Source organism: Trachypithecus francoisi, unplaced genomic scaffold (assembly GCF_009764315.1).
Source record: "Trachypithecus francoisi isolate TF-2019V2 unplaced genomic scaffold, Tfra_2.0 Lachesis_group1, whole genome shotgun sequence".
Lineage (NCBI taxonomy): Eukaryota > Metazoa > Chordata > Mammalia > Primates > Cercopithecidae > Trachypithecus > Trachypithecus francoisi.
Window position 1 is genome coordinate 61,799,945 of NW_022681454.1, and position 25,953 is coordinate 61,825,897.

Consider the following 25,953-nt stretch of genomic DNA (forward strand, 5'->3'; position numbering starts at 1 on the left):
GGCGGGGCCGATGGGAGTGAGACCGGCCCTTTGGTTTGCGTGGGAGCTGGGGAGGCCTGTGACTGCCAGCTTTCCCTCACTTCTCTGACAACCTGCATGACTCAGCAGAGGCAACCATAATCCTCCTAGGCACACAGCTCCATTGATCTAGGAACCTCATCCCCATCCCCGACAGCAGCCACAGAAAGACCCATCCAGGGAGAGTCTTAACTCAAACAGGACTACCCCTGCCCCCACCTGATGGTCCTTCCCTACCCATATTGGTAGCTGAAGATAAGAGGCATATAATCTTGGGAGTTCTAGGGCCCCACACATTACCAGTTCTTCTCCATACTACCACAGCTGATGTTCTCTGGAAAGCACCACTTCCAAGCAGGAGGTCAATCAACACAAAACAGAGCATTAAATCACCAAAGCTAAGAAGTCCATTGCACTCCCCCGCCACCTTCACCAGAACAGGCACTGATATCTACAACTGAGAGACCCATAGACAGTTCACATCACAGGATTCTGTGCAGAAAACCCACAGTACCAGCCCAGAGCCAGGTATACTTGTTGGGTGGCTAGACTCACAAGAGAGACAACAATCACTGCAGTTTGGCTTGCAGTAAGCCACATCAGTGGGAAAATGGGGAGAGTACTACATCAAGGGAACATCCCATGGGACAAAAGAATCTGAACAACAGCCCTCAGCCCTAGACCTTCCCCTGAGAGGGCCTACCCAAATGAGAAGGAACCAGAAAACCAACTCTGGTCATATGACAAAACAAGGCTCTTTAACACTCCCAAAAAATCACACTAGTTCACCAGCAATGGATCCAAGACAAGAAGAAATCCCTACTTTACCTAAGAACTCAGGAGGTTGTTATTAAGCTAGTCAGGGAGGCACCAAAGAAAGGTGAAGCCCAATGCAAGGAAATCTAAAAAACAATACAAGAAGTGAAGGGAGAAATATTCAATGAAATAGATAGCTTAAAGGAAAAACAAAAAATTCAGGAAACATTGTACACACAGACATGCAAAATGCTTTGGAAAGTCTCATCGAGAAAACTGAACAAGTAGAAGAAAGAAAGTCAGAGCTCGAAGACAAGGTCTTTGAAATAACCCAATCCAACAAAGACAGAAAAAAGAATAAGGAAATATGAACAAAACCTCCAGTAAGTCTGAGACTATGTTAAACGATCAAACCTAAGAATATTCGGTGTTCCTGAGGACGAAGAGAATTCTAAAACCTTGGAAAATACATTGGGGAAATAATCGAGGAAAACTTCTCCAGCCTTGCTAGAGACCTAGACATCCAAATACAATAGGCACAAAAACACCTGAGAAATTCATCGCCAAAAGATCATCCACAGACACATAATCATTAGGTTATCCAGTTAAGATGAAGAAAAGAATCTTAAGTGCTGTGAGACAGAAACACCAGGTAAGCTATAGAGGAAAACCTATCAGATTAACAGCAGATTTCTCAGCAGAAACCCTACAAGCTAGAAGGGGTTGGGGCCCTACCTGCAGCCTCCTCAAGCAAAACAGTTATCAGTCAAGAATTTTGTATCCAGTAAAACTAATCATCATACGTGAAGGAAAGATATAGCCTTTTTCAGACAGACAAATTCTGAGAGAATTCACCACTGCCAGGCAACTACTATAAGAACTGCTAAAAGGAGCTCTAAATCTTGAAACAAATCCTGGAAACATATCAAAACAGAACCTCTTTAAAGCATAAATCACACAGGATCTATAAAACAAAAATACAAGTTGAAAAGCAAAAACAAAAAAATCAAAATACACAGGCAACAAATAGCACAATGAGTGCAATGATACCTCACACCTCAATACTACATTAAATGTAAATAGCCTAAATGCTCCACTTAAGAGATACAGAACTGCAGAACATATAAAAACTGACCAATTATCTGCTGCCTTCAGAGACCCACCTAACACATAGGGACTCACATAAACTTAAAGTAAAGGGGTGGAAAAAGCATGTCATGCAAATGGATACCAAAAGTGATCAGGGATAGCTATTCTTTTTTTTTTTTTTTCCTATTTTAAAATTATACTTTAAGTTCTAGGGTACGTGTGCACAATGTGCAGGTTTGTTACATATGTATACATGTGCCATGTTGGTGTGCTGCACCCGTTAACTCGACATTTACATTAGGCATATCTCCTAATGCTATTCCTCCTCACTCATCTCACCCCATGACAGGCCCAGGTGTGTGATGTTCCCCTTCCTGTGTCCAAGTGATCTCATTATTCAGTTCACACCTATGAGTGAGAACATGTGTTTGGTTTTCTGTCCTTGTGATAGTTTGCTTAGAATGATGGTTTCCAGCTTCATCCATGTCCCTACAAAGGATGTGAACTCATCCCTTTTTATGACTGCATAGTATTCCATGGTGTATATGTGCCACATTTTCTTAATCCAGTCTATCATTAGTGGACATTTGGATTGGCTCGATGTCTTTACCATTGTGAACAGTGCAACAATAAACATACATGTGCATGTGTCTTTACAATAGCATGATTTATAATCCTTTGGGTATATGCCCAGTAATGGGATAGTTGGGTCAAATGGTATTTCTAGTTCTAGATCCTTGAGGAATCACCACACTGTCTTCCACAATGGTTGAACTAGTTACAGTCCCACCAACAGTGTAAAAGCATTCCTATTTCTCCACATCCTCTCCAGCACTGGTTGTTTCCTGACTTTATAATGATCGCCATTCTAAGTAGTGTGAGATGGTATCTCATTGTGATTTTGATTTGCCTTTCTGTAATGATCAGTGATGATGAGCTTTTTTTCACATGTCTGTTGGCTGCATAAATGTCTTCTTTTGAGAAGTGTCTGTTCATATCCTTTGCCCACTTTTTGATGGGGTTGTTTGATTTTTTTTCTTGTAAATTTGTTTAAGTTCTTTGTAGATTCTGGATATTAGCCCTTTGTCAGATGGGTAGATTGTAAAACTTTTCTCCCACTCTGTAGGTTGCCTGTTCACTCTCACAGTAGTTTCTTTTGCTGTACAGAAGCTCTTTAGTTTAATTAGATCGCATTTGTCTATTTTGGCTTTTGTTGCCATTGCTTTCAATATTTTAGTCATGAAGTTCTTGCCCATGCCTATGTCCTGAATGGTATTGCGTAGGTTTTCTTCTAGGGTTTTTGATGGTTTTAGGTTTAACATTTAAATCCTTATTCCATCTTGAATTAATTTTTGTATAAGGTGTAAGGATGGAATCCAGTTTCATCTTTCTACATATGGCTAGCCAGTATTCCCAGCACCATGAATTAAATAGGGAATCCTTTCCCCACTTCTTATTTTTGTCAGGTTTGTTAAAGATCTGATTGTTGTAGATGTGTGGTATTATTTCTGGAGACTCTGTTCTGTTCCATTGGTCTATATATCTGTTTTGGAACCAGTACCATGCTGTTTTGGTTAGTGTACCCTTGTAGTATAGTTTGAAGTCAGGTAGTGTGATGCCTCCAGCTTTGTTCTTTTGGCTTAGGACTGTCTTGGCAATGTGGGCTCTTTGTGGGTTCCATATGAACTTTAAAGTATTTTTTTCCAATTCTGTGAAGAAAGTCATTGGTAGCTTGATGGGGATGGCATTGAAAATCTATAAATTACCTTGGGCCATATGGCCATTTTCATGATATTGATTCTTCCTATCCATGAGCATGGAATATTCTTCCATTTGTTTGTGTCCTCTTTTATTTTGTTGAGCAGTGGTGTGTGGTTCTCCTTGAAAAGGTCCTTCACATCCCTTGTAAATTGGATTTCTGGGTATTTTATTGTCTTTGTAGCAGTTGTGAATGGGAGTTTACTCATGATTTGGCTCTCTGTTTGTCTGTTATTGGTGTATAGGAATGCTGTGATTTTTGCACATTGATTTTGTATCCTGAGACTTTGCTGAAGTTGCTTATCAGCTTAAGGAGATTTTGGGCAGAGATGATGGGGTTTTCTCTTTTTTTTTGAGACGGAATCTCGCCTGTCACCCAAGCTGGAGTGCACTGGCCAGATCTCAGCTCACTGCAAGCTCCGCCTCCCGGGTTCACGCCATTCTCCTGCCTCAGCCTCCTGAGTAGCTGGGACTAGAGGCGCCCGCCACCTCGCCTGGCTAGTTTTTTGTATTTTTTAGTAGAGACGGGGTTTCACCGTGTTAGCCAGGATGGTCTCGATCTCCTGACCTTGTGATCCGCCCGCCTCGGCCTCCCAAAGTGCTGGGATTACAGGCTTGAGCCACCGCGCCTGGCCAGATGGGGTTTTCTTAATATACAATCATGTCATCTGCAAACAGGGACAATTTGACTTCTTCTTTTCCTAATTGAATATCCTTTCTTTCTTTCTCCTGCCTAATTGCCCTGGACAGAAATACCAGCACTATGTTGAGTAGGAGTGGTGAGAGAGGGCATCCCTGTCTTCTGCCAGTTTTCAAAGGGAATGCTTCCAGCTTTTGCCCATTCAGTATGATATTGGCTGTGGGTTTGTCATAAATAGCTCTTACTATTTTGAGATACATCCCATCATTACCTAGTTTATTGACAGTTTTTAGCATGAAGGGCTGCTGAATTTTGTTGAAGGCCTTTTCTGCATCTATTGAGATAATCATGTGGTTTTTATCTTTGGTTCTGGTTATGTGATGGATTATGTTTATTGATTTGCATATGTTAAACCACTCTTGCATCCAAAGTATGAAGCTGACTTGATTGTGGTGGATAAGCTTTTTGATGTGCTGCTGGATTTGGTTTGCCAGTATTTTATTGAGGATTTTTGAATTGATGTTCATCAGGATATTGGTCTAAAATTCTCTTTTTTTGTTGTGTCTCTGGCAGGCTTTGGTATCAGGATGATATTGGCCTCATAAAATGAGTTAGGGAGGATTCCCTCTTTTTCTATTCATTGGAATAGTTTCAGAAGGAATGGTACCAACTCCTCTTTGTACCTCTGGTAGAATTCAGCTGTGAATCTGTCTAGTCCTGGACTTTTTTTGGTTGGTAGGCTAGTAATTATTGCCTCAGTTATTAGTTATTAGTCTCTTCAGGGATTCAGCTTTTTCCTGGTTTAGTCTTGGGAGAGTGTATGTGTCCAGGAATTTATCCATTTCTTCTAGATTTTCTAGTTTATTTGCATAGAGGTGTTTATAATATTCTCTGATGGTAGTTTGTATTTCTGTGGGATCAGTGATGATATCCCCTTTATCACTTTTTATAGAGTCTATTTGATTCTTCTCTCTTTTCTTCTTTATTAGTCTTGCTAGTGGTCTATCAGTTTTGTTGATCTTTTCAAAATCCACCTCCTGAATTCATTGATGTTTTGAAGGGTTTTTTGTGTCTCCATCCCCTTCAGTTCTGCTCTCATCTTAGTTATTTCTTGTCTTCTTCTAGCTTTTGAATTTGTTTGCTTTTGCTTCTCTAGTTCTTTTAATTGTGATGTAAGTGTGTCAATTTTAGATCTTTCCTGGTTTCTCTTGTGGGCATGTAGTGCTATAAATTCCCCTCTACACGCTGCTTTAAATGTGTCCCAGAGATTCTGGTATGTTGTGTGTTTGTTCTCATTGGTTTCAAAGAACATCTTTATTTCTGCTTTCATTTCATTATGTACCTAGTAGTCATTCAGGAGCAGGTTGTTCAGTTTCCATGTAGTTGAGCAGTTTTGAGTGAGTTTCTTAATCCTGAATTTTAGCTTGACTGCACTGTGGTCTGAGAGACAGTTTGTTATAATTTCTCTTCTTTTACATTTGCTGAGGAATGCTTTACTTACAACTATGTGGTCAATTTTGAGATAAATGCAATGTGGTTAAGTGTGAAGAAGAATGTATATTGTGTTGATTTGGGGTGGAGAGTTCTGTAGATGTCTATTAGGTTCACTTGGTGCAGAGCTGATTTCAATTCCTGGATATCCTCCTTAACTTTCTGTCTCGTTAATCTGTCTAATGTTGACAGTGGGGTGTTGAAGTCTCCCGTTGTTACTCTGTGGGAGTCTAAGTCTCTTTGTAGGTCTCCAAGGATTTGCTTTATGAATCTGGGTGCTCCTATATATATTTAGGATAGTTGCGTATATATTTAGGATAGTTGGCTCTTCTTGTTGAATTGATCCCTTTACCATTATGTAATGGCCTTCTTTCTGTCTTTTGATCTTTGTAGGTTTAAAGTCTGTTTGATCAGAGACTAGGACTGCAACCCCTGCTTTTATTGTTTTCCATTTACTTGGTAGATATTCCTCCACCCCTTTATTTTGAGCCTATGTGTGTCTGCACGTGAAATGGGTCTCCTGAATACAACACACTGATGGGTCTTGACTCTATCCAATTTGCCAGTCTGTGTCTTTTAATTGGAGCATTTAGCCCATTTACACTTAAGGTTAATATTGTTATGTGTGAATTTGATCCTGTCATTATGCTGTTAGCTGGTTATTTTGCTCATTAGTTGATGCAGTTTCTTCCTAGCATTGATGGTCTTTACAATTTGGCATGTTTTTGCAGTGGCTGATACCAGTTGTTCTTTTCCATGTTTACTGCTTCCTTCAGGAGCTCCTGTAAGGCAAGTCTGGTGGTGTCAAACTCTCTCAGCATTTATTTGTCTGTAAAGGATTTTTTTTTTCTCCTTCATTTATGAAGCTTAGTTTGACTGGATATGAAATTCTGGGTTGAAAATTCCTTTCTTTGGGGCGGAGCGAGATGGCCGAATAGGAACAGCTCCACTCTCCAACTCCCGGCGCAAGCAACACAGAAGACCGTGATTTCTGCATTTTCTTTTTTTTTTTTTTTTTTTTTTTTTTTGAGACGGAGTCTTGCTCTGTCACCCAGGCTGGAGTGCAGTGGCCGGATCTCAGCTCACTGCATGCTCTGCTCCCAGGTTTACGCCCTTCTCCTGCCTCAGCCTCCCAAGTAGCTGGGACTACAGGCGCCCGCCACCTCGCCCGGCTAGTTTTTTGTATTTTTTAGTAGAGACGGGGTTTCACCGTGTTAGCCAGGATAGTCTCGATCTCCTGACCTCTTGATCCGCCCGTCTCGGCCTCCCAAGTGCTGGGATTACAGGCTTGAGCCACCGCGCCCGCCGATTTCTGCATTTTCAACTGAGATACTGGGGTCATCTCACTGGGGAGTGCCAGACAATTGGTGCTGGTCAGCTGCTGCAGCCCGACCAGCGAGAGCTGAAGCAGGACGAGGCATCGCCTCACCTGGGAAGCGCAAGGGGGAAGGGAATCCCTTTTCCTAGCCAGGCAAACTGAGACACACAACACTTGGAAAATCGGGTAATTCCCACCCCAATACTGCACTTTAAGCAAACGGGCACACCAGGAGATTATACCCACACCTGGCTGAGAGGGTCCCACGGCCATGGACCCTCCCTCATTGCTAGCACAGCAGTCTGCAATCTAACCGCAAGGCAGCAGCAAGACTGGGGGAGGGGTGCCCACCATTGCTGAGGCTTAAGTAGGTAAACAAAGATGCTGGGAAGCTCGAACTGGGTGGAGCTCACAGCAGCTCAAGGAAACCTGCCTGTCTCTGTAGACTCCACCTCTGGGGACAGGACGCAGCTAAAAAAACAACAGGGGAATCAGCAGAGGCCTGTGCAGACCCGAATGACTCTGTCTGACAGCTTTGAAGAGAGCAGTGGATCTCCCAACACGGAGGTTGAGATCTGAGAACGGACAGACTGCCTGCTCAAGTGGGTCCCTGACCCCTGAGTAGCCTAACTGGGAGACATCCCCCACTAGGGGCAGTCTGACACCCCTCACCTCACAGGGTGGAGTACACCCCTGAGAGGAAGCTCCCAAAGTAAGAATCAGACAGGTACACTCGCTGTTCAGCAATATTCTATCTTCGGCAACCTCTGCTGCTCATACCCAGGCAAACAGGGTCTGGAGTGGACCTCAAGCAATCTCCAACAGACCTACAGCTGAGGGTCCTGACTATTAGAAGGAAAACTATCAAACAGGAAGGACACCTATACCAAAACCCCATCAGTACATCACCATCATCAAAGACCAGAGGCAGATAAAACCACAAAGATGGGGAAGAAGCAGGGCAGAAAAGCTGGAAATTCAAAAAATAAGAGCACATCTCCCCCTGCAAAGGAGTGCAAGTCATTGCCAGCAACGGATCAAAGCTGATCAGAGAATGACTTTGAGGAGATGAGAGAAGAAGGCTTCAGTCCATCAAACTTCTCAGAGCTAAAGGAGGAATTACGTACCCAGCGCAAAGAAACTAAAAATCTTGAAAAAAGAGTGGAAGAATTGATAGCTAGAATAATTAATGCAGAGAAGGTCATAAATGAAATGACAGAGATGAAAACTATGACACGAGAAATACGGGACAAATCCACAAGCTTCAGTAACCGACTTGATCAACTGGAAGAAAGAGTATCAGCGATTGAGGATCAAATGAATGAAATGAAGCGAGAAGAGAAACCAAAAGAAAAAAGAAGAAAAAGAAATGAACAAAGCCTGCAAGAAGTATGGGATTATGTAAAAAGACCAAATCTATGTCTGATTGGGGTGCCTGAAAGTGAGGGGGAAAATGGAACCAAGTTGGAAAACACTCTTCAGGATATCATCCAGGAGAACTTCCCCAACCTAGTAGGGCAGGCCAACATTCAAATTCAGGAAATACAGAGAACACCACAAAGATACTCCTCGAGAAGAGCAACTCCAAGACACATAATTGCCAGATTCACCAAAGTTGAAATGAAGGAAAAAATCTTAAGGGCAGCCAGAGAGAAAGGTCGGGTTACCCACAAAGGGAAGCCCATCAGACTAACAGCAGACCTCTCGGCAGAAACTCTACAAGCCAGAAGAGAGTGGGGGCCAATATTTAACATTCTTAAAGAAAAGAATTTTAAACCCAGAATTTCATATCCAGCCAAACTAAGTTTCATCAGCGAAGGAGAAATAAAATCCTTTACAGATAAGCAAATGCTTAGAGATTTTGTCACCACCAGGCCTGCCTTACAAGAGACCCTGAAGGAAGCCCTAAACATGGAAAGGAACAACCGGTACCAGCCATTGCAAAAACAGGCCAAAATGTAAAGACCATCGAGGCTAGGAAGAAACTGCATCAACTAACGAGCAAAGTAACCAGTTAATATCATAATGGCAGGATCAAGTTCACACATAACAATATTAACCTTAAATGTTAACGGACTAAATGGTCCAATTAAAAGACACAGACTGGGCCGGGCACGGTGGCTCAAGCCTGTAATCCCAGCACTTTGGGAGGCCGAGGCGGGCGGATCACGAGGTCAGGAGATCGAGACCATCCTGGCTAACACGGTGAAACCCCGTCTCTACTAAAAAATACAAAAAACTAGCCGGGCGAGGTGGCGGGCGCCTGTAGTCCCAGCTACTCGGGAGGCTGAGGCAGGAGAATGGCGTGAACCCGGGAGGCAGAGCTTGCAGTGAGCTGAGATCCGGCCACCACACTCCAGCCCAGGCGACAGAGTGAGACTCCGTCTCAAAAAAGAAAAAAAAAAAAAAGACACAGACTGGCAAACTGGATAAAGAGTCAAGACCCATCAGTCTGCTGTATTCAGGAGACCCATCTCACATGCAGAGACATACATAGGCTCAAAATAAAGGGATGGAGGAAGATCTACCAAGCAAATGGAGAACAAAAAAAAGCAGGGGTTGCAATCCTAGTCTCTGATAAAATAGACTTTAAACCATCAAAGATCAAAAGAGACAAAGAAGGCCATTACATAATGGTAAAGGGATCAATTCAACAGGAAGAGCTAACTATCTTAAATATATATGCACCCAATACAGGAGCACCCAAATTCATAAAGCAAGTCCTTAGAGACTTACAAAGAGACTTAGACTCCCATACAATAATAATGGGAGACTTCAACACTCCACTGTCAACATTAGACAGATCAACGAGACAGAATGTTAACAAGGATATCCAGGAATTGAACTCATCTCTGCATGAAGCAGACCTAACAGACATCTATAGAACTCTCCACCCCAAATCAACACAATATACATTCCTCTCAGCACCACATCGCACTTATTCCAAAATTGACCACATAATTGGAAGTAAAGCACTCCTTAGCAAATGTAAAAGAACAGAAATTATAACAAACTGTCTCTCAGACCACAGTGCAATCAAACTAGAACTCAGGACTAAGAAACTCAATCAAAACCACTCAACTACATGGAAACTGAACAACCTGCTCCTGAATGACTACTGGATCCATAACGAAATGAAGGCAGAAATAAAGATGTTCTTTGAAACCAATGAGAACAAAGATACAACATACCAGAATCTCTGGGACACATTTAAAGCAGTGTGTAGACGGAAATTTATAGCACTAAATGCCCACAAGAGAAAGCTGGAAAGATCTAAAATTGACACTCTAACATCACAATTAAAAGAACTGGAGAAGCAAGAGCAAACACATTCAAAAGCTAGCAGAAGGCAAGAAATAACTAAGATTAGAGCAGAAATGAAGGAGATAGAGACACAAAAAACCCTCCAAAAAATCAATGAATCCAGGAGTTGGTTTTTTGAAAAGATCAACAAAATTGACAGACCGCTAGCAAGGCTAATAAAGAAGGAAAGAGAGAAGAATCAAATAGACTCTATAAAAAATGATAAAGGGGATATCACCACGGACCCTACAGAAATACAAACTACCATCAGAGAATACTATAAAAACCTCTGCGCAAATCAACTAGAAAATCTAGAAGAAATGGATAATTTCCTGGACACTTACACTCTTCCAAGACTAAACCAGGAAGAAGTTGAATCCCTGAATAGACCAATAGCAGGCTCTGAAAGTGAGGCAATAATTAATAGCCTACCAACCAAAAAAAGTCCAGGACCAGATGGATTCACAGCTGAATTCTACCAGAGGTACAAAGAGTAGCTGGTACCATTCTTTCTGAAACTATTCCAATCAATAGGAAAAGAGGGAATCCTCCCTAACTCATTTTATGAGGCCAACATCATCCTGATACCAAAGCCTGGCAGAGACACAACAAAAAAAGAAAATTTTAGACCAATATCCCTGATGAACATCGATGCAAAAATCCTCAATAAAATACTGGCAAACAGGATTCAGCAGCACATCAAAAAGCTTATCCAACATGCTCAAGTGGGTTTCATCCCTGGGATGCAAGGCTGGTTCAACATTCGCAAATCAATAAATGTAATCCAGCATATAAACAGAACCAAAGACAAGAACCACATGATTATCTCAATAGATGCAGAAAAGGCTTTTGACAAAATTCAACAGCCCTTCATGCCAAAAACGCTCAATAAATTCAGTATTGATGGAACGTACCTCAAAATAATAAGAGCTATTTATGAAAAACCCACAGCCAATATCATACTGAATGGGCAAAAACTGGAAAACTTCCCTTTGAAAACTGGTACAAGACAGGGATGCCCTCTCTCACCACTCCTATTCAACATAGTGTTGGAAGTTCTGGCCAGGGCAATCAGGCAAGAGAAAGAAATCAAGGGTATCCAGTTAGGAAAAGAAGAAGTCAAATTGTCCCTGTTTGCAGATGACATGATTGTATATTTAGAAAACCCCATTGTCTCAGCCCAAAATCTCCTTCAGCTGATAAGCAAATTCAGCAAAGTCTCAGGATGCAAAATCAATGTGCAAAAATCACAAGCATTCTTATACACCAGTAATAGACAAACAGAGAGCCATATCATGAATGAACTTCCATTCACAATTACTTCAAAGAGAATAAAATACCTAGGAATCCAACTTACAAGGGATGTAAAGGACCTCTTCAAGGAGAACTACAAACCACTGCTCAGTGAAATAAAAGAGGATACAAACAAATGGAAAAACATACCATGCTCATGGATAGGAAGAATCAATATCGTGAAAATGGCCATACTGCCCAAGGTTATTTATAGATTCAATGCCATCCCCATCAAGCTACCAATGACTTTCTTCACAGAACTGGAAAAAATGGCTTTAAAGTTCATATGGAACCAAAATAGAGCCCGCATTGCCAAGACAATTCTAAGTCAAAAGAACAAAGCTGGAGGCATCACGCTACCTGACTTCAAACTATACTACAAGGCCACAGTAAGCAAAACAGCATGGTACTGGTACCAAAACAGAGATATAGACCAATGGAACAGAACAGAGTCCTCAGAAATAATACCACACATCTACAGCCATCTGATCTTTGACAAACCTGACAAAAACAAGAAATGGGGAAAGGATTCCCTATTTAATAAATGGTGCTGGGAAAATTGGCTAGCCATAAGTAGAAAGCTGAAACTGGATCCTTTCCTTACTCCTTATACGAAGATTAATTCAAGATGGATTAGAGACTTAAATGTTAGACCTAATACCATAAAAACCCTAGAAGAAAACCTAGGTAGTACCATTCAGGACATAGGCATGGGCAAGGACTTCATGTCTAAAACACCAAAAGCAACGGCAGCAAAAGCCAAAATTGACAAATGGGATCTCATTAAACTAAGGAGCTTCTGCACAGCAAAAGAAACTACCATCAGAGTGAACAGGCAACCTACAGAATGGGAGAACATTTTTGCAATCTACTCATCTGACAAAGGGCTAATATCCAGAATCTACAAAGAACTCAAACAAATTACAAGAAAAAAACAAACAACCCCATCAAAAAGTGGGCAAAGGATATGAACAGACATTTCTCAAAAGAAGACATTCATACAGCCAACAGACACATGAAAAAATGCTCATCATCACTGGCCATCAGAGAAATGCAAATCAAAACCACAATGAGATACCATCTCACACCAGTTAGAATGGCAATCATTAAAAAGTCAGGAAACAACAGGTGCTGGAGAGGATGTGGAGAAATAGGAACACTTTTACACTGTTGGTGGGATTGTAAACTAGTTCAACCATTATGGAAAACAGTACGGCGGTTCCTCAAGGATCTAGAACTAGATGTACCATTTGACCCAGCCATCCCACTACTGGGTATATACCCAAAGGATTATAAATCATGCTGCTATAAAGACACATGCATACGTATGTTTATTGTGGCACTATTCACAATAGCAAAGACTTGGAATCAGCCGAAATGTCCATCTGTGACAGACTGGATTAAGAAAATGTGGCACATATACACCATGGAATATTATGCAGCCATAAAAAAGGATGAGTTTGCATCCTTTGTAGGGACATGGATGCAGCTGGAAGCCATCATTCTTAGCAAACTATCACAAGAACAGAAAACCAAACACTGCATGTTCTCACTCATAGGTGGGAACTGAACAATGAGATCACTTGGACTCGGGAAGGGGAACATCACACACCGGAGCCTATCATGGGGAGGGGGGAGGGGGGAGGGATTGCATTGGGAGTTATACCTGATATAAATGATGAATTGAGGGGTGCTGACGAGTTGATGGGTGCAGCACACCAACATGGCACAAGTATACATATGTAACAAATCTGCACATTATGCACATGTACCCTAGAACTTAAAGTATAATAAAAAAAAAAAAAAAAAGAAAATTCCTTTCTTTAAGAATGTTGAATATTGGCCCCCACTCTCTTCTGGCTTGTAGAGTTTCTGCAAAGGATCTGCTGTTAGTCTCATTGGCTTCCCTTTGTGGGTAACCCGATCTTTCTCTCTGGCTGCCCTTAACATTTTTTTCTTCATTTCAACCTTGATAAATCTGACAATTATGTGTCTTGGAGTTGCTCTTCTGGAGGAGTATCTTTGTGGTGTTCCCTGCATTTCCTGAATTTGAATGTTGGCCTGCCTTGCTAGATTGGGGAAATTCTCCTGGATAATATCCCAAAGAGTGTTTTCCAACTTGATTCCATTCTCCCCATCACTTTCAGGTACACCAATGTGATGTAGATTTGGTCTTTTCACATAGTGCCATATTTCTTGGAGGCTTTGTTCATTTCTTTTTACTCTTTTTTTCCTCTAAACTTCTCTTCTTTCTTTATTTCATTCATTTGATCTTCAATCACTGATACCCTTTCTTCCACTTGAATGAATTGGCTACTGAAGCTTGTGCATGCGTCACATAGTTCTCATGCCATGGTTTTCAGCTCCATCAGGTTATTTAAGGTCTTCTCTATACTGTTTATTCTAGTTAGCCATTCATTTAATCTTTTTTAAAGGTTTTTAGCTTCTTTGTGATGGGTTCAAACATCCTCCTTTGGCTCAGAGAAGTTGGTTATTGCTGATCATCTGAAGCCTTCTTCTCTGAACTTATCAAAGTCCTTCTCCATCCGGCTTTGTTCCATTGCTGGTGAGGAGCTGCATTCCTTTGGAGGAGAAGAGGCACAATGATTTTTAGAATTTTCAGTTTTTCTTCTTTGGTTTCTCCCCATCTTTGCGGTTTTGTCTACCTTTGGTCTTTGATGATGGTGATGTACAAATGGAGTTTTGGCACGGATGTCCTTTCTGTTTGTTAATTTTCCTTCTAACAGTCAGCACCCTCAGCTGCAGGCCTGTTGGAGTTTGCTGGAGGTCCACTCCAGACCTTGTTTGCCTGGTTATCACCAGCAGAGGCTGCAGAGCAGCAAATATTGCAGAACATCAAATGTTGCTGCATGATCCTTCCTCTGGAAGCTTTGTCTCAGAGGGGCACCTAGCCGTATGAGGTGCCAGTCAGCCCCTACTGGGAAGTGCCTCCCAGTTTTGCTACTTGGGGGTCAGGGACCCACTTGAGGAGGCAGTCTGTCCATTCTCAGATCTCAAACTCCATGCTGGGAAAACCACTACTCTCTTCAAAGCTGTCAGATAGGGACATTTAAGTCTGCGGAAGTTTCTGCTGGCTTTTGTTCAGCTATGCCCTGTCCCTAGAGGTGTAGTCTACGGAGGCAGGCAGGCCTCCTTCAGCTGTGGTGGGCTCCACCCAGATCGAGCTTCCTGGCTTCTTTGTTTACCTACTCAAGCCTCAGCACTGGCAGACACCCCTCCCCGAGCCTTGCTGCCATCTTGCAGCTTGATCTCAGACTGCTATGCTGGCAGTGAGTGAGGCTCCATGGGCGTGGGACCCTCTGAGCCAGGCACGGGATATAATATCCTGGTGTGCCATTTGCTAAGACTACTGGAAAAGCACAGTATTAGGGTGAGAGTGTCCCAATTTTCCAGGTACAATCTCTCATGGCTTCCATTGTCTAGGAAAGGGAATTCCCCAACCCCTTGTGCTTCCCGGGTGAGGCAGTACCCTGCCCTGCTCCGTGGGCTTCACCCACTCTCTGACAAGCCCCAGTGAGATGAACTCGATACCTCAGTTAGAAATGCATAGATCACCCATCTTCTGCATCACTCATGCCGGGAGCTGTAGTCTGGAGCTGTTCATATTTGGCCATCTTGAAACCAGGGTTAGCTATTCTTGTATCAGACAAAACAAACTTTAAAGCAACAGCAGTTAAAAGAGACAAAGAGGAATATCACATAATGGTAAAAGGCCTTGTCCAACAGGGAAATATCACAATCCTAAATATATATGCACTTAACACTGGAGGTCCCAAATTTATAAAACAATTACCAATAAACTTTTATAAGAAATGAGATAGAAATCAACACAATAATAGTGGGAGATTTCAATACTCCTCTGATAGCACTAGACAGGTCATCAAGACAGAAAGTCAACAAAGAAAAAATGGATTTAAACTATACCTTGGAACAACTGGACTTAACTGATATATACAGAACATTTCATCCAACAACCATAGAATACACATTCTATTCAACAATGCATGGAATTTTCTCCAAGATAGGCCATATGATAGGCCATTAAATGAGCCTCCATAAATTTAATAAAACTGAAATTATAACAAGCACTCTCTCAGATCATAGTAGAATAATACTGGAAATGAACTCCAAAAGGAATATTCAAAACCATGTAAATACATGGAAATTAAATAAACTGCTCCTGAATGAGCAATGAGTGAAAAAGAAAATCAAGATGGAAATTTAAAAATTCTTTGAACTGAAGGACAATAATGACACAATCTATCAAAACCTCTGGGATACAGCAAATGTGGTGCTAAGAGGAAAGTTTATAGCCCTAAACACCTACATCAAGAAGAACAAAAGAGCACAAGTGACATTCCAAGGTCACACTTCAAGGAACTAGAGAAACAAGAACAAACCAAACTTAAACCCAGCAGAAGAAAGGAAATAACCAAGATCAGAGCAGAACTAAATGAAATTGAAACAAAAAAGTACAAAAGACAAACTAAGCAAAAGTGTGGTTCTTTGAAAAGGTAAATAAACTTGGGCCGGGCGCGGTGGCTCAAGCCTGTAATCCCAGCACTTTGGGAGGCCGAGGCGGGCGGATCACGAGGTCAGGAGATCGAGACCATCCTGGCTAACACGGTGAAACCCCGTCTCTACTAAAAAATACAAAAAACTAGCCGGGCGAGGTGGCGGGCGCCTGTAGTCCCAGCTACTCGGGAGGCTGAGGCAGGAGAATGGCATAAACCCGGGAGGCGGAGCTTGCAGTGAGCTGAGATCCGGCCACTGCACTCCAGCCCGGGCGACAGAGCAAGACTCCGTCTCAAAAAAAATAAATAAATAAAATAAAATAAAATTGGTAGACCATTGGCAAGATTAACCAAGAAAAGAGAGAAAATCCAAATAACCTCATTAAGAAATGAAATAGGAGATATTACAACTGACATCACTGAAATACAAAAGATCAATCAGGACTACTATGAACACCTTTATACACATAAACTAGAAAACCTAGAATAAATGGATAAATTCCTGACAAATTCAGCCCTCCTATCTTAAATCAGTAAGAACTAGACACCCTGAATAGGCCAATAAAAAGCAGAGAGACTGGAATGATAATTTAAAAATCACCAACCAAAAAAGTCTAAGACCAGATGGATTCACAGCAGAATTCTACCACACACTCAAAAAAGAATTGATACCAATCCTTTTGACACTATTCTATAAGATAGAGAAAGAAACTCTCCCTAATTCATTCTATGAAGCCAACATCACCATAATACAAAAGCCAGAAAATAACATAACCAAAAGAGAAAACTACAGACTGATATCCTTGATGAACATGGATGCTCAAATCCTTAACAAAATACTAGCTAACGGAATCCAATAACATATCAAAAAGATAATCCACCATGATCAAGTGGGTTTCATACAAGGCATGCATGGATGCTTTAACATATGCAAGTCAATAAATGTGATACACCACACAAACAGTATTAAAAACAAAAATCACATGATCATCTCAATAGATGCAGAAAAGGCATTAGACAAAATCCAGCATGGCTTTATGATTGAAACTCTCAGCAAAATCGTTATTCTAGGGACATACCTCAATGTAATAAAAGCCATCTATGACAAACCCACAGTCACCATAATACTGAACGGGGAAAAGTTGAAAGCATTCCCTCTGAGATCTGGAACAAGACAAGGATGCCCACTCTCGCCACTCCTCTTCAACATAGTACTGGAAGTCCTAGTCAGAGCAATCAGACAAGAGAAAGAAATAAAGGGCATTCAAATTGGTAAAGAGAAAGTAAAACTGTCACTGTTTGCTGATGGTATGATCATTTACTTTGAAAACCTTCAAGACTCCTCCAAAAAGCTCCTAGAACTGATAACAGAATTCAGCAAAGTTTCTGGATACAAGATTAATGTACACAAATCAGTAGCTCTTCTATACACCAACAGCAACCAAGGAGAGAATCAAACCAAGAACTCAACCCCTTTTAGAAAAGCTGCAAAAATAAAATAAAATACTTAGGAATATACCTAACCAAGGAGGCAAAAGACCTCTACAAGGAAAACCACAGAACACCACTGAAAGGAACCATAGACAGCACAAAGAAATGGAAACACATCTCATGTTCATTGTTAGTTAGAATCAATATTGTGAAAATGACCTCACTACCAAAAGCAATCTACAAATTCATTGCAATCCCCATCAAAATCCCCATCATTCTACACAGAATTAGAAAAAACAATTCTAAAATTCATACGGAACCAAAAAAGAGCCTGCATAGTTAAAGCAAGACTAAACAAAAAGAACAAATCTGGAGGCATCACTCTACCTGATTTCAAACTATACTATAAGGCCATAGTCACCAAAACAGCATGGTACTGGTATAAAACTAGGCACATAGACCAAAGGAACAGAATAGAGAACCCAGAAATAAACTTGTATACTTAAAGCCAACTGATCTCTGACAAAGCAAACAAAAACATAAAGTGGGGAAAAGTCACCCTTTTCAACAAATGGTGCTGGGATATTTGGCAAGCCACAGGTAGGAGAATAAAACTGGATCCTCCCCTCTCATACAAAAATCACTCAAGATGGATTAGGGACTTAAATCTAAGACCTGAAACTACAAAAATTCTAGAAGATAACATTGGAAAAACCCTTCTAGATGTTGGCTTAGACAAGGATTTCATGGCCAAGAACCTAAAAGCAAATGCAATAAAAACAAAGATAAATAGCAGCACTTGGTTCCAAGGCACAGGTGCTCAGAGCAACTATGGAGCTGAGTTGCTGGGCTCAGGGTCCTGTGAAACCACTGTAGCACCTGAGACTTAAGGTGTAGGTTCGCTCTTCAAGGCACGAATGAAGGTAGTTCTACTAAGCTGGGGTCTGTTGCTTTGAAGCACAACATAGTAGCTGGGGCCAGGGGGTTGGGATATAGCTGTTCTTATGACTATGAGAGGCAGGTCACAGCACTGGCACATGGCAAAGCTCTGGGGAAGAAGAGTTGCTCTGAAGGATTGAGACCCAGGGAGCAAGGCACAGCTGCAAATTGGGACCTGGAATCAACAGGACACAGTGGCAGCTTGGGTTCTAGGAGATGAAGTGTCATTCATTAATGACTCTAAACCCCTGGATGAGAGCACAGGCTCAGAATCTGTGAGGTCAAGTGCAGCAACCGCAAGGTCTCAGAAATGTCAAGAGCCACTATGGCAAGATGCCCAAAAGACTATTGTACCTATGACCACCAAAATACTTGTACAAACTGTTAATGGTAGACTGACTTGTAATAGCCTCAAACTGAAAATATCCCAGATGCTTATCCAACGAAGAAGGGAATGTATACAGAAACAAACATACACACACACATAGGAAAACTACACAGCACTAAAAAAAAAAAAAAGAAAATACTGATATACACAACAACATGGATGACTTTTAAAGACAATATATAGAACCAAAAATTTGAGATAGAATAGAATCAGATAGAAACAGAATCAATACATGACTCTATTTAAATGAAATTTAAGAATAGAAAAAAACTAAGATGACTTAAGGTGATCAACATCAGATTAGTGGTTACTTATGGGAATGGGATAGAAACTGACAGATGAGATAGTTTAGATATGTGTCCCCACCCAAATCTCATGTTCAGTTGTAATCCCCAATGTTGGAGGTGGGGCCTGGTAAGAGAAGATTTGATCATGGGAACGGATTTCATAGTGTTGTCATGGTGATAATAAATTCTCCTGAGATCTGGTTGTTTAAAAGTGTGTGGCACTTCCCCCCATCTCTCGGTCCTGTCCCTGCTATGTAAGTCACTTGCTCCCTCTTTGCCTTCCACCATGATTGTAAGTTTTCTCAGGCCTCCCTAGAAGCAAATGCCGCCATGCTTTCTGTATAGCATGCAGAACCATTAGCCAGTTAAATCTCTTTTCTTTATAAATTACGTAGTTCTCAGATATTTCTTTATAGCAGTGCAAGAATGAACTAACACAACAGAGAAATAAACAAGGGCACTTTTTGCAGTAGTGGAAATATTCTATACTTTGATCTAAAGGGTGGTTACACAGATGTATATAAACATAAAATTTCATTGGGCTGACTATGTAATTTGGTGCACTTTTTGCTTTAAATCTAAAAAGATATAAAAATTAAGAAATAAGTTATATATAGGTTACCTTATATGTGAACTATAAACTATGTTTAGCAAAAACATTCTATGATGAATAAGCAAAATTTCACAAACAAGTTGTGCTTTTGCCAGTAATCTCCAATAAGAACTGCCTTATCAATTCACATTGAATCTCTGACCCCATAGATTGTATTAATATTATTAGCAAACCAAGGCAGGGGAATCCTGCAATAGTTGTTCACAGGATGAAGAAAATATGCCTTTCCTTAGTTCCTATAGAACTGACAAGGTTACAGTTGTGGCATATTTTATTAGAGCTCTTTCTCTAGCTGTTAGGATGATACTTCACCACTTCCAGACTAGGCCAAATGATCTGCTTTTGGCCAGTGAAAAATAAATCGATGAGATATGGACCACTATGTGCAGAGCTATTATGTGATAGTTATGTTCTCGGTTTCCTCTGCTATGAAACTGGCAGTGTCTACATAGAGGCTGCTGCATTGGCCTAGGTTCTGAAATGAAGATGATCTGGCCTAGGGCCACATTAGTATAGCTTAAGAAATTAACATTTGTTGTTGAAATCCACTAAGATTTTGAGATTACCTGTAGGCATAAGTTAGGCCAAGTTGACGTATAGAAACTGGTGACTAGAAGTGTCACCATAACAACAAAAAACTAAAATAAGTGAAATTGTCTCAGGGACCACCCAGTGGTTAGCAAGGAAAATGTAAATGGAATTGGAAAGATGACAATCCATATTATGCATTGGCAAAACATTTTGTAAACTGTTGCCTGCCTGTGTTAACTTGGAAGATGGTGAAGGTATTGAGTGAGCTTTGGATTTAGGCATACAGACTGGCAAACATAAAATTAATGACATACTTTGCTTGTTGCATCTGACAAGATATTACATAACAGAAATGAATTTTTTTTAAAAAGTAAAATTAAACTAAAATCAGTAAAATTGAAAGGTACATCTGTTTCTCCTCTCCAAACATAAAAGATAAAACTGAGGGGGCACAAAACTCACCTCATTTCAATGATTAGATCAAGTATACGGCCGTAGTATACTATGTTAAAACTTTTTAATCAATTAAGATAGAGCCCATAAAATCCCTTCAGTCAGATGAAGTAGCCCACAGATAAGAGGCTAAGTCATGAATCTATCTCCACCTCCAAGAAACCCGATTAGCTCAAGTCATTGGTAATGAAGTTTAGAGAAAGAGGTATTGTAAAAAGAATTGAGAATGAGGCTATAGGCACATGAAGGTGACTGAAATCTTATTTAAAAAAAAAAAAAAAAAGAGCATAATGCTGAGAATTTTGTCCTAGTTGGGACTAAATACAATCTGTGACTGTTCTAGACTAAAATGATCCTTGGCATATCTAATAGTCCATGTGCAGGAAGCAGACTGAGAAATCTGCTTAGCTCCAAGGAGGACATATTCTTCAATGTCGTCTTCAATTGTGGCCAACAAGGATATTGGAGAAAGACTTTTCAGTGGGCACTGCCAAGAGCTAAAGAAAAAAAAAAAACAAAAAACAGACTAGGAAATTATTCTCTGGGGGCAGAATAGGGACCTAATCAAAAAAGCATAACCTGTCTTCCAGGGAGGAGACTTCTTGAAACATCTATCCAATGTTATTTCAGAGTTGCTTTGTCCCTCCCATTATTTCCCTTTCTGAAAAAGAATACTTGCTGTGATTATTTTCTCTCTATTCTATCATTGAATTTGGAGCTTGTGGGTGGAAGAAAAGTCATTTTCTGTGTATATGTCTTTGAGAAAGAGAAATTACACTCAGACCTAATTTAGTAAAGACTACCAAAAAATCACTTACTTTCATGCCCTGACGTCATGCCTTGACTTTTAGATCTTTCTCCTCTGAGGAGAGAAATAAATATATTTTGTGTGCGGAAGGGAGCAAATATTTGTGAATAAAATCGGGGACTATGCTAGATTTTTTGTATTATTCATCATTTGCTGTCTTACCCTGAGAGAGGATTATAAATCCCTCCCTGTTTACCTCAGCTTGGCCATGTAACTTACTTTGAACAATGCAATATCAGCAAAAGCTTTAATAGGTATCAAAGGTTTTCTCATGCTCTAATTTCCCTCTGCCATGAATTCAGCTATATCCAGAAAGGGGAACGCCATCAACTTGGATCTTGTAGCAAAGATGATGGAGCAGAGTTTCAGTCCATTAACTAACCTACAATGGACTTGCTGCATACATCAGGAACAGACCTCTGTTGTTATGAGCTTATGAAGTTTTGAAGTCTTTGTTACTTCAACATAATTTTGCCTGAGTTGATGGACATGTCTTTGCTTCCTTTACTGGTGCTTTGCTGATCCCTTCTGAAAGATGTCCTTGAGCCCTGTTACACTTATAAGGAGGGTAAGTTTCTACTATATTCTCACCTTCACCAAACAGATGCTTCAACTGCTAGTTGGGAATATGAGTCACTCTATTGTGCTACAAAAATAAGTGCTAAAATATAGTGTTGGGGGAGTAAGGCTTGCCTTCTCATTTTCTCATGACATCGCTGTGGTTAGTATCACTGTGTTGGGAATAGACCTGTGGAAGTCTAGTTCAGCAGGTTTCCACTTTGGCTTGGGATTAAAATGTATTCTTAGAGAACTGCACAAGAAATTATTACAAACCTACTTTAAGAGATTAAAAGAGATTAGATGTTTCTTCATCAGCATAACCTGTGCTTGTTTTGAAACAGAAAACTAGTTACTGTAATGATATCACAGAAACTCAAAAGGCTTGAATATCTACGAGGATTTAAGGAAGCCTCTACTGTAAAGCTAATTCCCTCATTTATTGGTTTCTAAACTACCACTAAAAGTATGTGTTTATCATCTCAGTCTGATAACTATTCGTTGAGTACCTTGACTTGTGGTTGTAGTACAAAAAACTCAGACCATTTCCTCAGATAAGGAAAAGCAACAATAACCTTGAGAGTCTGGGCAAATAGAGAGGGGGTTGGATTCCTGAAAAATCTGTTTTATATAATATTTTCAAGTGAAAAATTGTATGTTCCAAAGCATAGTATTAAAATAGATGATTATGAATATATAGCATAGCACAGTGGTCAAGAGTACAGATCCTAGGGTCAGACTGCTTGAGTTTGTTCTACTACTTATGAGCTATGTGACTGTTTTAAGTTAGGTTTCCAGGAAGCCAACTCGGAGGCAGAGGTTTCCACAGAGGAGGCTTATTGAAGAGTGCTCCAAAAATGCACCTTTACAAAAGTAATTTATATTGTCACATTGCTTCCCAAAGAGCACTCTTAACACTTGTGAGGGAGCAAGGAGAACAGAATTGAGTTGAAAGGAAAAGTTGAGCCATGATGTAGTTGCTACAGGGCCTCAGCTGACCTCATGAGGAACTCTAGAGCAGGAATGCTCTTTTAGAGATGTCCTGAATTGAGGCAAGGGGAATTGGATATGGGTTGCGCCTGAGGGAGGGGAATAAATATGGGTAAAGCTTTGGCCCACTGAAACTCCTGGGGAGGGACTCAACTGTGACTGTCAGCAGCCAATACACCTGGATCTGAAGGTGTGCTGGGAAGGGCCTAGCACTCTTTCAGGAGCACTACGGTTCCCTTGGGAAAGTTATTGAACCTCTCTGTCCTTCAATCTCTTCATCTATAATATGGGAGTAATAATAGTACCTCTCTTTTAAGGCTGTTATGAAAATACATGAATATTTGTAAAGTATCTGGAACACTACCTACCACATAGTGTGGCTATATAAAGTGTTTGTTAAATAAATAATTGTCCAGTAGACGTTTTTAGAGAATATACTTTAACAAACAGAGGAATTTTTAATAGTTTCTTAAATGGTTCATGTGGATAAGTCACTCTGAAAGTACTTTTGAATGTTTGAAAGCAGTGAATTCTCAAGTAATTTCGTTCTCCATGAAAATCTTAGGAAGAGTATTAATTTGCTTGGAAGTTGTTTCTTAATAATCATGTAGATATAAGAACTAGGCTTTATTCAAATTACTGCATACTTTGAATTGCTGAAATATGAATTAAAAGAGTATAATTTTGGGGAGGTGCTATAGTAAATACCTTATGTGCATTTTCTAATTTCTCATTACAAGTACTTTAAGAGATAGATCCTATACTGTTATTACCTCTATGTACAGAAGAGAAACTGAGACTCAGAAAGGGTTGCAAGGCCAGAATTCAAAGATGACTCTAAAGCCTTGATGCTTAGCCACTTCAGTATACTTCCTTCCGTATAAGCAACCCAACATCCAGCTGTTCCAAATTTTTGAATATCTGTTTGATTTCTTAAGCATTGCACCCAAAGAAAATATGGTCTTCTTTACTGTCCTCCACAAAGATTCATTAATAACCCAACAGCATTATATTGCATTTTTTATTGGAAGAGCCAAGCTGCCCATGTCAGATAATAGACACTTACTCAGCACTTTTCTTTTTATTATTATTGTTATACTTTAAGTTCTAGGATACATGTGCAGAACATGCAGATTTTTTACATAGGTATACACGTGCCATGGTGGTTTGATGCATCCATCAACCCATCATTTACATTAGGTATTTCTGCTAATGCAATCCCTACCCTAGCCCCCCAACCCCCGAAAGGCCCTGGTATGTGATGTTCCCCTCCCTGTGTCGATGTGTTCTCATTGTTCAGCTCCCATTTATGAATGAGAAGATGTGGTGTTTAGTTTTCCATTCCTGTGTAAGTTTGCTGAGAATGATGGTTTCCAGCTTCATCCGTGTCCCTGCAAAGGACATGAACTCCTCTTTTTAATGACTGCATAGTATTCTGTGGTGTATATACGCCACATTTTCTTGATCCAGTCTATCACTGATGGGCATTTGGGTTGATTCCAAGTCTTTGCTATTGTGAACAGTGCTGCAATAAACACACGTGTGCATGTGTCTTCATAGTAGAATGATTTATAATCCTTTGGGTATATACCCAGTAATGGGATTGCTGGGTCAAATGGTATTGTGGGTTCTAGATCCTTGAGGAATCACCACACTGTCTTCCACAATAGTTGAACTAATTTACACTCCCACCAATAAAAGCATTCCTATTTCTCCGCATCCTCTCCAACATCTGTTGTTTCCTGACTTTTTAATAATCACCATTCTAACTGGCATGAAATGATATCTTATTGTGGTCTTAATTTGCAACTTCTCTAATGACCAGTGATGATGAGTTTTTTTTTCATATGTTCGTTGGTTGCATACATGTCTTCTTTTGAGAAGGGTCCATTCATATCCTTCGCCCACTTTTTGATGGGGTTGTTTGTTTTTTTCTTGTAAATTTCAGTTCCTTATAGAATCTGGATATTAGCACTTTGTCAGATGGATAGATTGCAAAAGTTTTCTCCTGTTCTGTAGGTTGCCTGTTCACTCTGATGATAATTTCTTTTGCTGTGCAGAAGCTCTTCTGTTTAATTAGATCCCATTCTTCAATTCTGGTTTTTGTTGCACTGCTTTTGGTGTTTTAGTCATGAAGTCTTTGCCCATGCCTATGTCCTGAATGGTATTGCGTAGATTTTCTTCTAGGGTTTTTATAGTTTTAGGTCTTACATTTAAGTGTTTAATCCATCTGGAGTTAATTTTTGTATAAAGTGTAAGGAAGGGATTCGGTTTCAGTTTTCTGCATGTAGCTAGCCAGTTTTACCGACACCATTTATTAATAGGGAACCCTTTCCCCATTGCTTGTTTTGTCAGGTTTATCAAAAATCAGATGGTTGTAGATGTGTGGCATTATTTCTGAGGCTTCTCTTCTGTTCCATTGGCCTATATATCTGTTTTGGTACCAGTACCATGATGTTTTGGTTACTGTAGCCTTGTAGTATGGTTTGAAGTCAGGTAGCATGATGCCTCCAGCTTTGTTCTTTTTGCTTAGGATTGTCTTGGCTATATGGGCTCTTTTTTGGTTCCATATAAAGTAGTTTGTTCTAATTCTGTGAAGAAAGTCAATGGTAGCTGGATGGGGAGTTTCTAGTTTATTTTTATAGAGGTGTTTATAGTATTCTCTGATGGTAGTTTGTATTTCTGTGAGATCAGTGGTGATATCCCCTTTATCATTTTTTATTGTGTCTATTTGATCCTTCTCTCTTTTCTTCT